The sequence below is a fragment of the Globicephala melas genome, chromosome 2, assembly GCF_963455315.2.
Source record: "Globicephala melas chromosome 2, mGloMel1.2, whole genome shotgun sequence".
NCBI classification, from domain to species: domain Eukaryota; kingdom Metazoa; phylum Chordata; class Mammalia; order Artiodactyla; family Delphinidae; genus Globicephala; species Globicephala melas.
In genome coordinates, this window is record NC_083315.2 from 116,567,922 (window position 1) to 116,581,454 (window position 13,533).

The following is a 13,533-nucleotide window of genomic DNA, read 5'->3' on the forward strand; positions in this document are numbered from 1 at the left end:
ACCAAGGCATTGTCCCAAGAGATGGGAGAGGGAGGAAGCCTGGACTAGAGAGGATAGGAGAAGATACAGGCAGGATGTTGAAAGGGGTGGAAGGGCGTGGTCAGGAGTTTGGCTACCCTCCAACTGACCTTGAATTTGCTGGGGAACCCAGACAGATACTTCGGGCCTCAGTTCCCTCCTTTTACAAATGAGGAGCCTGGACTTGATGCCTGGGTTCCAGCAGCTGTCACTTGTAGGAACGAAGCCTGGAGTGGCTGGTGCAACAGTCTGCCCTGAAGACCCCACCCAGGGGAACCAGGACCTGTGTGAACCTAGGAAGGAAACCATTCTGGTGATGGAGGGTGAGGAGGTGTGACTCATCTTCTGGAGTGGTGAAGCATCTCTCTGCGAGGGGCGAAGACTCTGGGATAACAGGTAGCAGAAGATTTTCCTCCTGTTTGCTCTAGTTTTGTGGTCTATGTTTCTCCATTAATTTTGGGCAAAAGCCTTTCCCTTTTCCATTTCCCAACATCTCCAAAGACAGCAAGCAGCAGCAGCAAAAGTAGAGGCTGTGTTTCAGTTTCTCAGACCAGGCAAAGCCTCCTCAGCTAGGAAGCAGCTGCAGCGCTCTGCACACTCCCTTGTGCAGGGCTGGCACCTCTGAGGCTGAGGGCCTCTGATTCTTGGTCTCTCATTACACAAGCCCCAACCTGGCTTGTTCATGCAATTGACAAGGACAATAGGGTTTATGTTTAAGATCACAGATTTGGAATCAGATCTGGATTCCAATCTGTACTCTGCAAGAGACTTGCTCTCTCTGAGCCTCCGTTTTTTCAACTATAAAATGGGCACATTAGTACCTGCATCGCACCAGTTGAGTGCAGAGTGTAAGTACAATAAATGGTAACAAAAGTAAAGAGCCTTCGCAGAACCCTAAGAACCTGGGCGGTGCTGGATGCTGGAACACATAGTGGCAGGTAAAGTGAACCTGCATTCTAGGCGCCTTCGGCCCTCCCTTTTTACCAGTCTTTTTCAGGTGGTCACAAGCCAGGCTCCCGGAAATCATGGTCTCTCCCGGATAGAGCTGGCAGGGAGGAGGAAGCACCCGCGTGGCTATCGAGCACAGGGCCGCAAGCCCAGCCACATCTCAGCGTCCATCGCGACCCTGCCTAGAATCTCCTCCCAATCTCCCCGAGCCGCGGGGCCGCCCTCTGGGGAGCTGGCGATGGCAGATGAAGGTCCGGAGGCTGCATCAGGCACACCTTAAGGACTTTCTGGCGGGACGAGGCTCAAGGGGTGAAGAGATGAGAGATCCCGTGCCTCAGGACCCCTAGGACACGCAAAACCTGCCCAGGGCAGCCAGACAATTTGTCTTTCCCCCCACCCTCCGGTGAGAGGAGGGAGGTCCAGCTCCAGAAGCCCTTCGTTGCTTCTCCCCCTCCCCACTGTCGACGGGGCACCTGGGGCCTGGATCCAAGAAGCAGCCCTGTGGGAGAGGCAAAGAGAGTGAGTCTGGGCTTCTGGGAGGCTATTCCAGCTATTCCACCCTCAGCACCTGAACTTGGGGAGCACTGAGGTGAGAAAGCAGGACCCTTGATTTGCTCAAACACTTTTTTTCTTTCTTTTTGGGATCACCCTCTCCACTTCCCCTGTCCCTGTCATGGACAGAGTTAGAAGAAACCACTTAGGACTCATTTGGAGAAGTATCACTTGGAGACATTTTCTAAAGTCCTCAAACCCTGAGATAATACTACTGCAAGGAAACTTTAGTTCCTGTCTTTTATAATTATTTGATATGGATTCCCTTATAAAAAAGTTTCTTTCTGGTAGTCCAAGTCCATCTGAAATGAAGCAAGCATGCTGGACTTATGTCTGACCCTTCAAATATCGAAGACCCTAAACAGTACTTTGCATGTGCAAGAAAGCTTAGTGGGACACTGAGGTGTAATCAAGACAGATAATTATAGTATATGAAAAGACCAAGCCACAAAAGGATTTTGCCAGCTACATATAGATTCATCTGATAAGGTGAAAATTCACGAGTTGATTAACCCTTCCTACTGAGGAGGCGTGGAAGAGCTAAAGTTTTGGGGTGAATCCCTGGAGCTCCTATGAATAACAGCCCACATATTTCAGACAGAGCTTGGATGGGCTAAGAAGGTCCTGTGTACAAGGTTCTAGTAAGTTTTTGAATTCCGCTTCACTTAGTAATAAGAACCAGGCAGATAAAATAAAATCGTTCCTTCCCTGGAGGACAGAAAAGCAACACATCTTCAAAGCTTATTAATTTTCCTTGGATTGGTATTGGGGGAGGTGCATTCAGGGGAAGTGGGCTGGTACACAGAAGTCTCAGGCAGCAAGGGATCCCTAGCTAAATGCAGCTTCTGTTTTTACAGCTTACTTAGGGAGAGTTGTTAGTTTTTCTAAGCATAAACCAAGCATTGGTTCTCTAAGCTCAGTGTTTAGGCTACAAAGCATATCCAACAGTCTTACATGCTTACCTTTAGAAAAAAATGGTCTGACCCCAAACTCAGCAAAATCTCTAGTGCATTACCATACTTGGAGAACACCTAAGCAAAGCCCTTTGGAAGTGTAAAGTGTAACTGGAATGTCAAATACCATCCACTACCTCCAAGAAAAATAAATCCTTAGTTCTCAGCCAGGTACACCTGCTTTGGACCAGGCTTATTAGTGTTATTTGTATTTTTTCTTTTCAAGTGGATAGTCTTACTCACAGACTTTTCTTTCTGCTCTGTGCTTGCTATTTTTATCTTACCTTAAAAACCCTGAGATCAGACCTGGCGCCAGACTTCTGAGACACCCCAGGGAAGGATGATGGCTAGCTTCCCAGGGGTCCATTCCTGAACTCTGTAAGCTCAGGTGTTAGAGCCAAATCAGAGTTCAGGGTCAGGAGGGAAGCCTGGCATATGTTAATTGGGTCACCACGGGGAAAGTAGGTGAACAGGCTGGGGCAAGCAATGCCAGGCAGGACCCTAAGGCAGGGGAAGCTGTCTCAGTTCATTAGTTTCTGTGGATTAATGCAGTACAGGCAACTTTGGGTAGTAGACTTTGCTCGTCATTCTCTGTTATTCTTCTGAGCTCCCTCCTCTGTTCTGTCCTCTGCCCCAGAGGCCAATCTCTATGGGGCACATTACCCAGTTTTCCTTGCCATGGGACTTCCAGTTGGATTTGGCCAATGTGGGGATAATGATGCAGGCATGGAGAGCGGGAGGCCAGAACAGTAGGAATACTTACTCCTGCTTTCTCCCTGCATCAGTGTGGCTTTGTCCTTAACTGCCTCTGTGTCTATAGCTCCTGTCAAGCAGCTCTTCTTCCCAGTTTCAGCTCTCACCAGGCTCTGCTAACACCTCTTTTTTTTTTTTTTTTACCCCTTTTCCCCTTCAGATCAAGGGTGGTAATACCTTCCTGCTGTTGCTAGACCTTGAATGTTAGTTCCCTTTAACCCCGCCTATACCCTGTAAACAGTTCTTTCCATTCTCTGTGTGTATCCCCCCAACCCCCTGTCTTTTGAGCATGCCATCTGTCCCCTGTGGGGATCTAACTGATGAGGAGAGGAATGGAAGTCAAATACGATGTCTTTAACTCTTCCCATTGTGATCTTCATATAACTCATCAAAAGGCTCTCCTCTTTCCTTGTCACCATGGTGGGGTGCAGTTGTGAAGGCTCCAGGGTTTCTGTGGTGGTTGCTTTCTGCAGGCAAGGCTGGCTTTGGGTCTAGCAGGGGAGCAAACTCTGAGTATATTTGTTTTATTTATGCTGATCCTGGGCATTCAGCAACAATTTTTGAACGCATTATGTGAGGGGTTAAAGCAACAAACCTTCAAGGTAAGAGTATTATCTTCATTTTACAGATGAGGTTACAGAAACCCAGAGAGGGAAGCAACTTGCCCAAGTGGCAAAGCAGGGCATCCCTACCTAGCTTTGTATGCCTATAGAGCAGGAGCTTCCCTCAGGGAGGCCTAAGGATGCCTGAGTGCATCCACCTCCACAGGTGGGCTGCTCTGAGTCCCAGCACCAGGGAATTGTACACAGGATTCTTTTATCTTGAGCTTCTGGGAAGCATATTGCCCCCCCCCCCCCCAGCATCTGGAGTCCTGTGGAGGACTTCCAGAAGGTTATATTTGCCACTTTCTTGATCTCGTTTATTAGTTGCTTGGGTATTTGGAGAAAGACAGGTTAGTAGAGAGTAGAGGAATATAAAATAAACATTTGAGGGCCTGCTGAGTACCAGGTACTGAGCAAAGCACTATCATCTATATGATTTCATCTAGTGGTTTTTCTTTTTGCCTTTTTAAACAATGATGAGATATAGCACAGGAAAATGAGCAAGACAGAGAATGCTTTATCTAAAGAAAAAACTCAAACGCCCATCACCAACGTTAAAAACTAGAACAGTGCTAGCAGCTCAAGACTCTGCCTATACTGCCCACCCACTCACCATCACCTTCTCCCCTCCTGAGATGACTACTGTCTTGAGTCTTACAGTTATTACTTTCTTGTGTTTATTTGTACTCCATCAGCTGAGCATGCATCCATAAACACTATAGTGTTTGCTGGCTTGGGTTTTAAGCTTCATTTGAATGGAATGGTACAGTAAGTACTCCTTTGGGTATGGCTTCTTAGTTCAACATAACATTTTGTAGACATTCATCTTCGTTGGTCCACACAGAGACAGTTTCTTCTTCTCCTTCAAGTATAGTATTGCATTTAAGAATATACCACAATTAATTTATGCATCCTACTTTTGATGGATATTTGGGTTTTTACCAGTTTTTAGCTATTATGAATGAAACTGCTATGAATATTGGTGTACATGTTTCTTGGTACACATGTGCATGCATTTCTGTTGGGAGTGAAATTGCTGGGTCATAGAGTTTGTGGATATTCAACTTTAATAGATAATGCCAATTTTTGCTCCTTATAACCTTTCTTATCTTGGACATCAAAAACTCTGAATATGGTTGAACCCGGTATTTTAATAGGAACTCTCCAGAAGTCTGAATATCATGCCTTTGATTTTAAGATTATGTTTAAGAGTTGGGCTCTAGGTGGAGAGCATGGCAACCCCTGCCCGCCAGATGTACCCTTAACTGGCATGTAGTGTAGACACACGGCTTAAAAATATTTTAAAAAATAATAAGAAAAAAGAAAAGAAAAGAAAAGAATACTTCTATTCTTGGGCTGCCCTGGTGGCGCAGTGGTTGAGAGTCCGCCTGCCGATGCAGGGGACACGGGTTCGTGCCTCGGTCCGGGAGGATCCCACGTGCCGCGGAGCGGCTGGGCCCGTAAGCCATGGCCGCTGAGCCTGCGCGTCCGGAGCCTGTGCTCCGCAACGGGAGAGGCCACAACAGTGAGAGGCCCGTGTACCGCAAAAAAAAAAAAAAAAAAAAAAAAAAAAAAAAAAAAAAAAAGAATACTTCTATTCTTGTAGTCCAGTATTCATTTAAACGTAGAAAGAACCACAAGAGTGCCAAGAAAGCAGCTGGGTTAAGCTGGGCAAAAGCAGCGATCTAGGAGACTACTCCAGGAGACTCTTTGGAACCAGCGTCTACACCGCCCGGGGAGGTGAGGCCTCTCAACTGTTTGGGCTCAGACTCCAAGGCGGTCCTGGAGCTGGTTCTGCGAGCAGAAACGCGCGACTGGTAGCCCATAGCGCGGATGAATCCGCGAGGGCCAAGACCAGGGGCGGGGGCCGGGGCGGAGGTGCGCGCGCGGCTTGTTGCTGGGCGACGGCGCGCGTTCTTCCTTCCCAGAGAGCTGGTGCGAGCCCACCCGGCAGCTCAGACCGGGAAAGGCCGGTTGGATACTGGGCTGGGCCGTGGCCCTGACAACCTCCCTGCCACCTGAATGGGAGCAGAGGCGCCCCGGGAGGCGTGTGAGAGGAGGACGCGCACTGCGGCGCAGGTAACTTCGTCTGGGAGGCTGTGGGAAGGAGTGGCTGCGATATTGGGGCGGAGAAGTTGTCTCCTCTGTTCCGCCCATCTAATCTCCACGAAAATCAGGGCGGAAAATAGGGCTGAGGTTGGAGAAGGGATTGGGGCTGGGAGCAAGGGTTGAGGAGGAGCTGAGAGGAGTGAAAATCTGGTGGGAGGGAATAATGGGTAGATTGTGATGACTGGGCTGTAGGGAAAAGAATGAGTAAGGAAGGCAAAAAAGGAGGAGGAATCGGAGGGGCGGTGGGGAGGGCGAAAGGTCACAGTGGAGGGAATTTAATTATCCAACTCCCTGACCTTTTCTGCTATCCCTTGACAGGGGGCTGGTTGTTCTGGACAAACCTTAAACACCGTTAGGTGACCTCCCCCACTGAGGTCAGTGTGTCTAACTTCGGAATAGGGAGCTGTTTCCTGAGTGTGATCCTAAAACTCTTCAGTAGGCAGTGGGACACTCTAGGCTTAATTCAAGAATTATTTGGTATCGAAGGCCACAGATCCACAGTCAATGTATTGGGGACCACCACTGCAAGGATATAAAGAAGTTCAATAATTCTTTTTTATTTTTAACACTCAAATATAAAAGTTTAACATTTTTCCCCTATTTACAACTTTATAGAGGTATAATTTTTATTCAATAAGCTGTACAAAATCTATGGTTTGTACGATGTTCAGGTGTACAATTTGATGAGATTTGACAGATGTGTACACTTTTGAAACAATTACTGCAGTCAGAATAACAGAACCTTTTTCATTCTTCTACTGCTTTTGCTGTCCACCCCTGCTCTCACCCTTTCCTACTGCCCCAAACTAACTACAGATCTGTTGTGTAACACCACAGAATTGGTTGCATTTTCTGTAAGTTTATATAAATGGAAGCATCCAATATATACTCTTTTGTGTCTGGATTCCTTTACGCAGCATAATGATTTGCCAGGACCTTTACCTTGATTACTGAATAAACTGTGAGTTTTGAAATTGGGTAGTGTAAGTCTTCTACTTTTTAAAAAAAAAATCACTTTAGCTGTTTTAAGACCTTTGAATTTGTGTATACAGTTTATAATCAGCTTGTAGTTTCTAGAAAAAAGACTGCTGTGCTGTAATTTTGATTGGGAATGCACGGAATCTATAGATCTTTAGGGGGAGAATTGCCATTTTAACAATATTGAGTCTTTCAGTTTATGAACATGGTTCTTAAATTTATGTAGATCTTTAATTTCTTTTAGCAGTGTTTTGAATTTTCAGTGTAGAGATTTTAGACATCTTTATTAGATTAATTCTTAAGTACTTTATGTTTCGGGGGGCATTATTTTCCAATTGTTTGATGCTAGTATATAAAAATATAATTGGTTTTGTACGTTAACCTTGTATTGTATGACTTAGATAATTCACTCATTAGCACTAGTAATTGTTTTGTAGATTCCTTGAGATTTTTAATCTAAAAATCATGTCACCTGCAAATAGGGACAGTTTTACTTTTTCCTTTTCAGTCTTACTTCCTTTTATTTCTTTTCCCTGTCATGTTGCAATGGCTAGGACCTCTAGTACAATGTTGAATAGATGTGTTAAGAGTCAAGGCATTTTTGCTAGTTTTCAGTTTTAGGGGGAAAGCAAAAATAAAATGTTAGCTGCAAGCTTTTTGTAAATTCTCTTAATCAAATTGAGGATATTCCCTATGATTCATAGTTTTCCCAGAGTTACTTATTTATTTTTATCATAGAGGGTGTTGGATTTTTTTCATGTGATTTCCACTACCTATTGAAATGATCATACTTTTTTTCTCCTACACTTTGTTAATGTTGTGAATTATATTGATTTTTATTTTTTATTTATTTATTTTGCGGTACGTGGGCCTCTCATTGTTGTGGCCTCTCCCGTTGCGGAGCACAGGCTCCGGACGCACAGGCTCAGCAGCCATGGCTCACGGGCCCAGACGCTCCGCAGCATGTGGGATCCTCCCGGACCGAGGCACGAACCCGCGTCCCCTGCATCGGCAGGCGGACTCTCAACCACTGCGCCACCAGGGAAGCCCGAATTATATTGATTTTTAAATGTTAAATCAATTTTTTAACTCTGGAATAAACTCTATATGATCAGGATATATTATTCTTTTCAAAAGTATATTTTCAGATTTATTTGATATTTTATTAAAAGCTTTTGCATCTATGTTTATGAAGGATATTGGTACATAATTTTCCTTTTTTAAAAGAATGTCTTTGTCAGGTTTGGTATTAGGGTTATGCAAATCTCAAAAAATGAGTTCCTTCTTCCTCTATTTTCTGAAAATATTTGTGTAAGATTGATGTTATTTGTTTCTTGAGTGTTTGAGAGAACTATCTGGTCCTGGAGATTTCTTTGTGGTAAGATTTTTGGCAATGACTACATTGATTAGTATAGAACTATTAAGATTTTCAGTTTCTTATTTTATTTTTTGTTTCTTATTTTAATTTTGGTAAGTTGCGGTTTTCAGAGATTTGCCCACTTCACCTAAATTATTGGATTTGTTGGCATAAAGTTATCATATTCTCTTATTATCCTTTACTATCTTTAGGGTCTGTTGTGAAATCCTTTTTTCATTGCTGATAGTGGTGATTTTTGTTCTCTTTTATTTTTGAACAGTCTAGCTAGGGGTTATAAAAATTTTATTGATTTATTTTAAAGAACTAGCTCTTGGCTTTGTTAATTTTCTCAATTATCTTTTCTGTTTTCTATTTGATTGATATATGTCCTTATACTTATATCCTTCTATTTACTTTGGGTATACTTTACTCCTCTTTTTCTAGATTCTTAAGGTGGAAACTTAGGTTATTGATTTTAGACCTTTTTTTCTTTCTGATTTAAGCATTTAAGCTGTACTTTTCCTTCTAATCTGTGCTTTAGCTGTACCCCACACATTCTGATATATTGTATTTTTACTATTATTAAGTCTAAAATATTTTCTAAGATTCAATAATTTTTTGTATTCCTATTTTATTATCTATTAACTTTTTTATTACACCTTTTTGTTTTACTTTAAAAAATTGTTTCTCAGGGAATTCCCTGGCAGTCCAGTGGTTAGGACCCAGTGCTTTCACTGCGGTGGCCCGGGTTCAGTCCCTGGTCAGGGAACTAAGATCCCACAAGCCACAAAAAAATTTTTTCTCTAGGAATTACAATATATATCCTTAACATTTCATGGTCTAGAGTTAATATTGATCTAGTTCACATAAAATGCAGAAATCTTAACAACCATAGTTCCCTTACCCACCCCCATCCCAGTCTCTTTAGTTGTCATATGCATTACATCTATGTATACAAACATCACATGAGACAATGTTGTCATATGTATACAAACACCCCATGAGACAATGTTCATACAATTTTTAAAAACATGATAAAAGATGTTTTTTTAAATGTACCCAGATATTTGCCATTTCTGATCTTCTTCATTCATTCCTGAAAAATTTGATTTTCCACTCCTTTAATTTCCCTTCAGCCTGAAAAACTTTCTTTAACCTTTCTTGTAGTTTTAGTCTGCTGGTGAGTAATTCTCTTAGTTTTCCTGTATCTGAATGTGTCTTCATTTTGCTTTCATTTTTTTTTAAATAAATTTATTTTTGGCTGCGTTGGGTCTTCCTTGTGGTGCGTGGGCTTCTCATTGCAGTGGCTTCTCTTATTGTGGAGCATGGCATGTGGGCTTCAGTAGCTGTGGCTTAGTTGCTCTGCAGCATGTGGGATCTGCCTGGGCCAGGGCTCGAACCCGTGTCCCCTGCATTGGCAGGTGGATTCTTAACCACTGCACCACCAGGGAAGCCCCTGCTTTCATTTTTTAAATAATATGCTTACTAGATATCTAATTCTGGGTTGGCAGTTCTTTTGTCTTTTAGCATGTTACGAATCTTGTTTCACTGTCCTTTGGTCTCAGGGATGTTTTGTGGGAAGTCCATGGTCATTTGAGTTATTTCTCTATAATTAATGTGTTGTTTTTCTGTTTCCTTCAGTATTTTATCTTTGTTTTTGGTTTCCAGCAGCTTACATGGATTTTCTTTATCAAGCTTGGAATAAAATCTTCTTTATTCCAAGCTTCTTGAATCTATAAACTTATGTATTTCTCCAGATTTGGGATATTCTCAGACAGCATTTCTTCAAATATTCTTTCCACTCCATTCTGCCCTCTCCTTTTGGGATACTGATAATCCATATGTTAGAGCTTTTGATATTTCCTCACAAGGCTCTGAGGACTTTTTTTTTTCTTAAAACCTTTTTTTCTCTCTTTTAAATATTGGATACTTTCTGTTAATTTATCTTCCAGTTTACTGACTCTTTTCTCTGACATCTCCACTCCATTAGTAAAATTTTTATTGACAATATTATATTTTTTCAGATATAAAATTTCTATTTCTTTATTTCTCTGCTAAGATTTTCTCTTTTTATTCCTCTTTAACATATTTTCCTTTACTTCATTGAGCATAGTTAAGCTATGAGCTGCCTTAAAGTCCTTGTTTAATAATTTCAACAGCTGGGTCATCTTTGGACTGGCATCCGTTAATCTTTGCTCTTGACATTGGGTCACATTTTCCTGAATCTCTTTATGCCAAGTATTTGTTGATTATACCCTGGACATTGTGAATGTTTGACTGTGTAAACTCTGGGTTCTGTTATATCCCTCTGAAGAATGTTTACTTTTTTCATTTAGCAGGCAGTTCACCAGGTTAGACTCGCTGTAAGCTCCATCTCGTTCTCTGTGGTTGGAGGTTAAGTTCAACTAAATCTCAGTTCAGCTCTTTAAGCCTTTGCCTCTATTTTCTATAACATTTTTAACCAGCACAATATAAGTGTTAGGTACTATTATTGAGCTTTGAGTTTGTCCCATATGTGTAATGTTCAGAGGTCAGTCTAGACTTATGTGGGGTTTAAGCACAGAATTGGGGGATTAACTTCTCTGGCTCTCTCTCCTCTGGGATTTCTCTCTCACTCCTCAGTGGTGGTTGTTGCCTGGGCTCTTTTCTCTAATTCTTCTGGCCAGAATGAGGAAGAGCTTTCTATCAAAGTCTTTGCCACCTGCATTATGCCATCCTTCAGTATGGAAGGCATTTAGGGAAAAGCCACAATAAGCCTGGAAACTCACCTTCAGGTCAGTGTTTCTATAAGTTTTAACTCTTCTCCACAAGAGTTTTTGTTTACTTCTTTTGTTTACTTCTAAGAATCCTCAGGTAGTTGTTTTTTATATTTTGTCTGGAGTTTATAAATTATTGTTAATGTAGGATTGGTCTGTAAATGTAGATGTGAAACTCCAACAAAGTGTTTTTGAAATTGAGAGCATGCAACATTTCACATGTCAAAAGCATGATGATAATAATTAAGAAAAACTCCTCCTTTCATTTTCCTGTTTTGGCTATTTAAGCAATTAGATGAAGGAAGTCCAAGAAGGAAAGATAAAACATGGGGAGAAGAAAAAGGCAGGGAGAGCATTTTGCTGTTCTATTACCTTTTAGATATTTATGTATGCATGTATTTTGTATGTATATATATGTATTCACAGGGTATGGACATACTCTAGTTAATGGTTATAAAGAGTTATGTTTTTATAGTCATTGAAATTTCCGTGGGCTTCTGAATAGTTAAGAAAAAAATCTTTTCTGAGCTTAAAAACATCTTTTCTCTATTTTATTTTATTTTTTTTTTGTTTTTTAAATTTATTTTATTTGTTTATTTTTATTTTTGGCTGCGTTGGGTCTTTGTTGCAGCGTGTGGGCTTTTCTCTAGTTGTAGAGAGTGGGGACTACTCTTCGTTGAGTTGTGCGGGCTTCTCATCGCAGTGGCTTCTCTTGTTGCAGAGCACGGGCTCTAGGCACGTGGGCTTCAGTAGTTGTGGCACATGGGCTCAGTAGTTGTGGCTCGCAGGCTCTAGAGCACAGGCTCAGTAGTTGTGGCGCACCAACTTAGTTACTCTGTGGCATGTGGGATCTTCCTGGACCATGGCTTGAACCTGTGTCCCCTGCATTGGCAGGTGGATTCTTAACCACTGTACCACCAGGGAAGCCCAGGTTCTCTCTATTTTCTATATCACTTTTAAACCAGCACAATATGTGTTAATTACTATTATTGATATTATTAGGATTAAAGACAGAAAACACGTATTATAGAAAGTGTGGGATAATAGAAAAAATTGCTGTTATCCTGTGTCTTAGCAAATCATTAAAATATTTGTATATTTCCTTTTAGACTTTTTCATAAATTATAATCAGTGTGCAAACAGATCTCATTTCTACCATTGATGTTACAAAAACAAATATGGTTTTCAGAATATTTTTATCTTCCTTGCAATGCTGAAGATTTTACTAGATGAGATAGGCTGTCTTTGGACATTTCTTCTGGAACTTTGCTGCTGTGTGTTGGGAGTTGATGTTGGTGTGAAATTTAGGAAGTGAATTGAGATATCTGGCTATGGACTCAAGAGAACCTAAATCTTGTCCTTAATGGGTCACTCTTCCCACCGAAGTGCCTGTATATAGGTGACTATATATAGGAAGAGGTCAAGGACAACTAATTCGTATAACCGGCTGGGGCTTTGGCTCAGTTCCCAGTGCAATACTCTGATGGGCTAGGCGCTGTGTGAGGTGTTCATGTGACTTGGAACCAAGTCATCTGGTAACCTGCTTTATTTATTTCTCCTTTAGTTAGAGTCTAGAGCAGAGTTCTGGATCTTCTGTTCTAACAGGAGGAACAACCACACCTGCAAGAACCAGAGAGCAGAGTCTCAGAGTCTAGAGAATTCACACAGGTTGCCCTCCCTGGACCTTTAGCTGTTTTGGGCCGAGAGCTTCCTTTTTATGTCTGACCAGACTTGGCGGGAGAGGAGAGAAGGCTGGCTCTTGGCCTTTCTGACTACCTCACTGCTCAGGCATTGAACCTCCTGGTGGAAGAGGAAGGAAAAGGCAGAGAGTTCCAACAGTCGGGAAGGAAGAGGAGAGTGAAATTACTGCTCAGGTTGCAAAGATTTCAAGCACATTGTGTCCCATTTCAAAGTGCAGGGTAAACAGTCAACCTAGATAGTGAGCAGCAGGTGTGACCCTGTATGTAGATTAGTACTGTATGTAGATGTAGATTAGTACATGTATGTATGTAGATTAGTACGTAGATTAGTACTTCCTCCTTTTGGGACAGCTACATTATTTTTCCTTGAGTATCTTCAAACCAGAACTGGTCTCTTTCTTTTAATAAATTGCTAGCAAAAAAAAAAAAAGAGAACATGTTATTTTCCCATGAGATTGGATGTTTAAAAATCATTTTATACATTTTGTAGTGTTAAGGTGTGGCTGGGGGTGATAAAGGCACTGGCTTTGATGGATTGGCCCATTTAACAATGGGATACCACCTACCTTGAAAACACAATAGAAGTTCCATTTCCTATTGGTTCATCTTTACATATAAAGAACAACTTTCCTATGAAGAACTCAAGGGAATGTACTGAGAAATATTGAACAATGACCTACTTGTTAAACTTCAATAGCAAACCAAGGGCCTGAGAGAAGTTGGAAAGGAATACAAAGCAGGAACTAAGAAACAAAAGGGAAGTGCAGTTGAGAGAGTCAAATCAGATTCCCACCAGGTACTAATGTG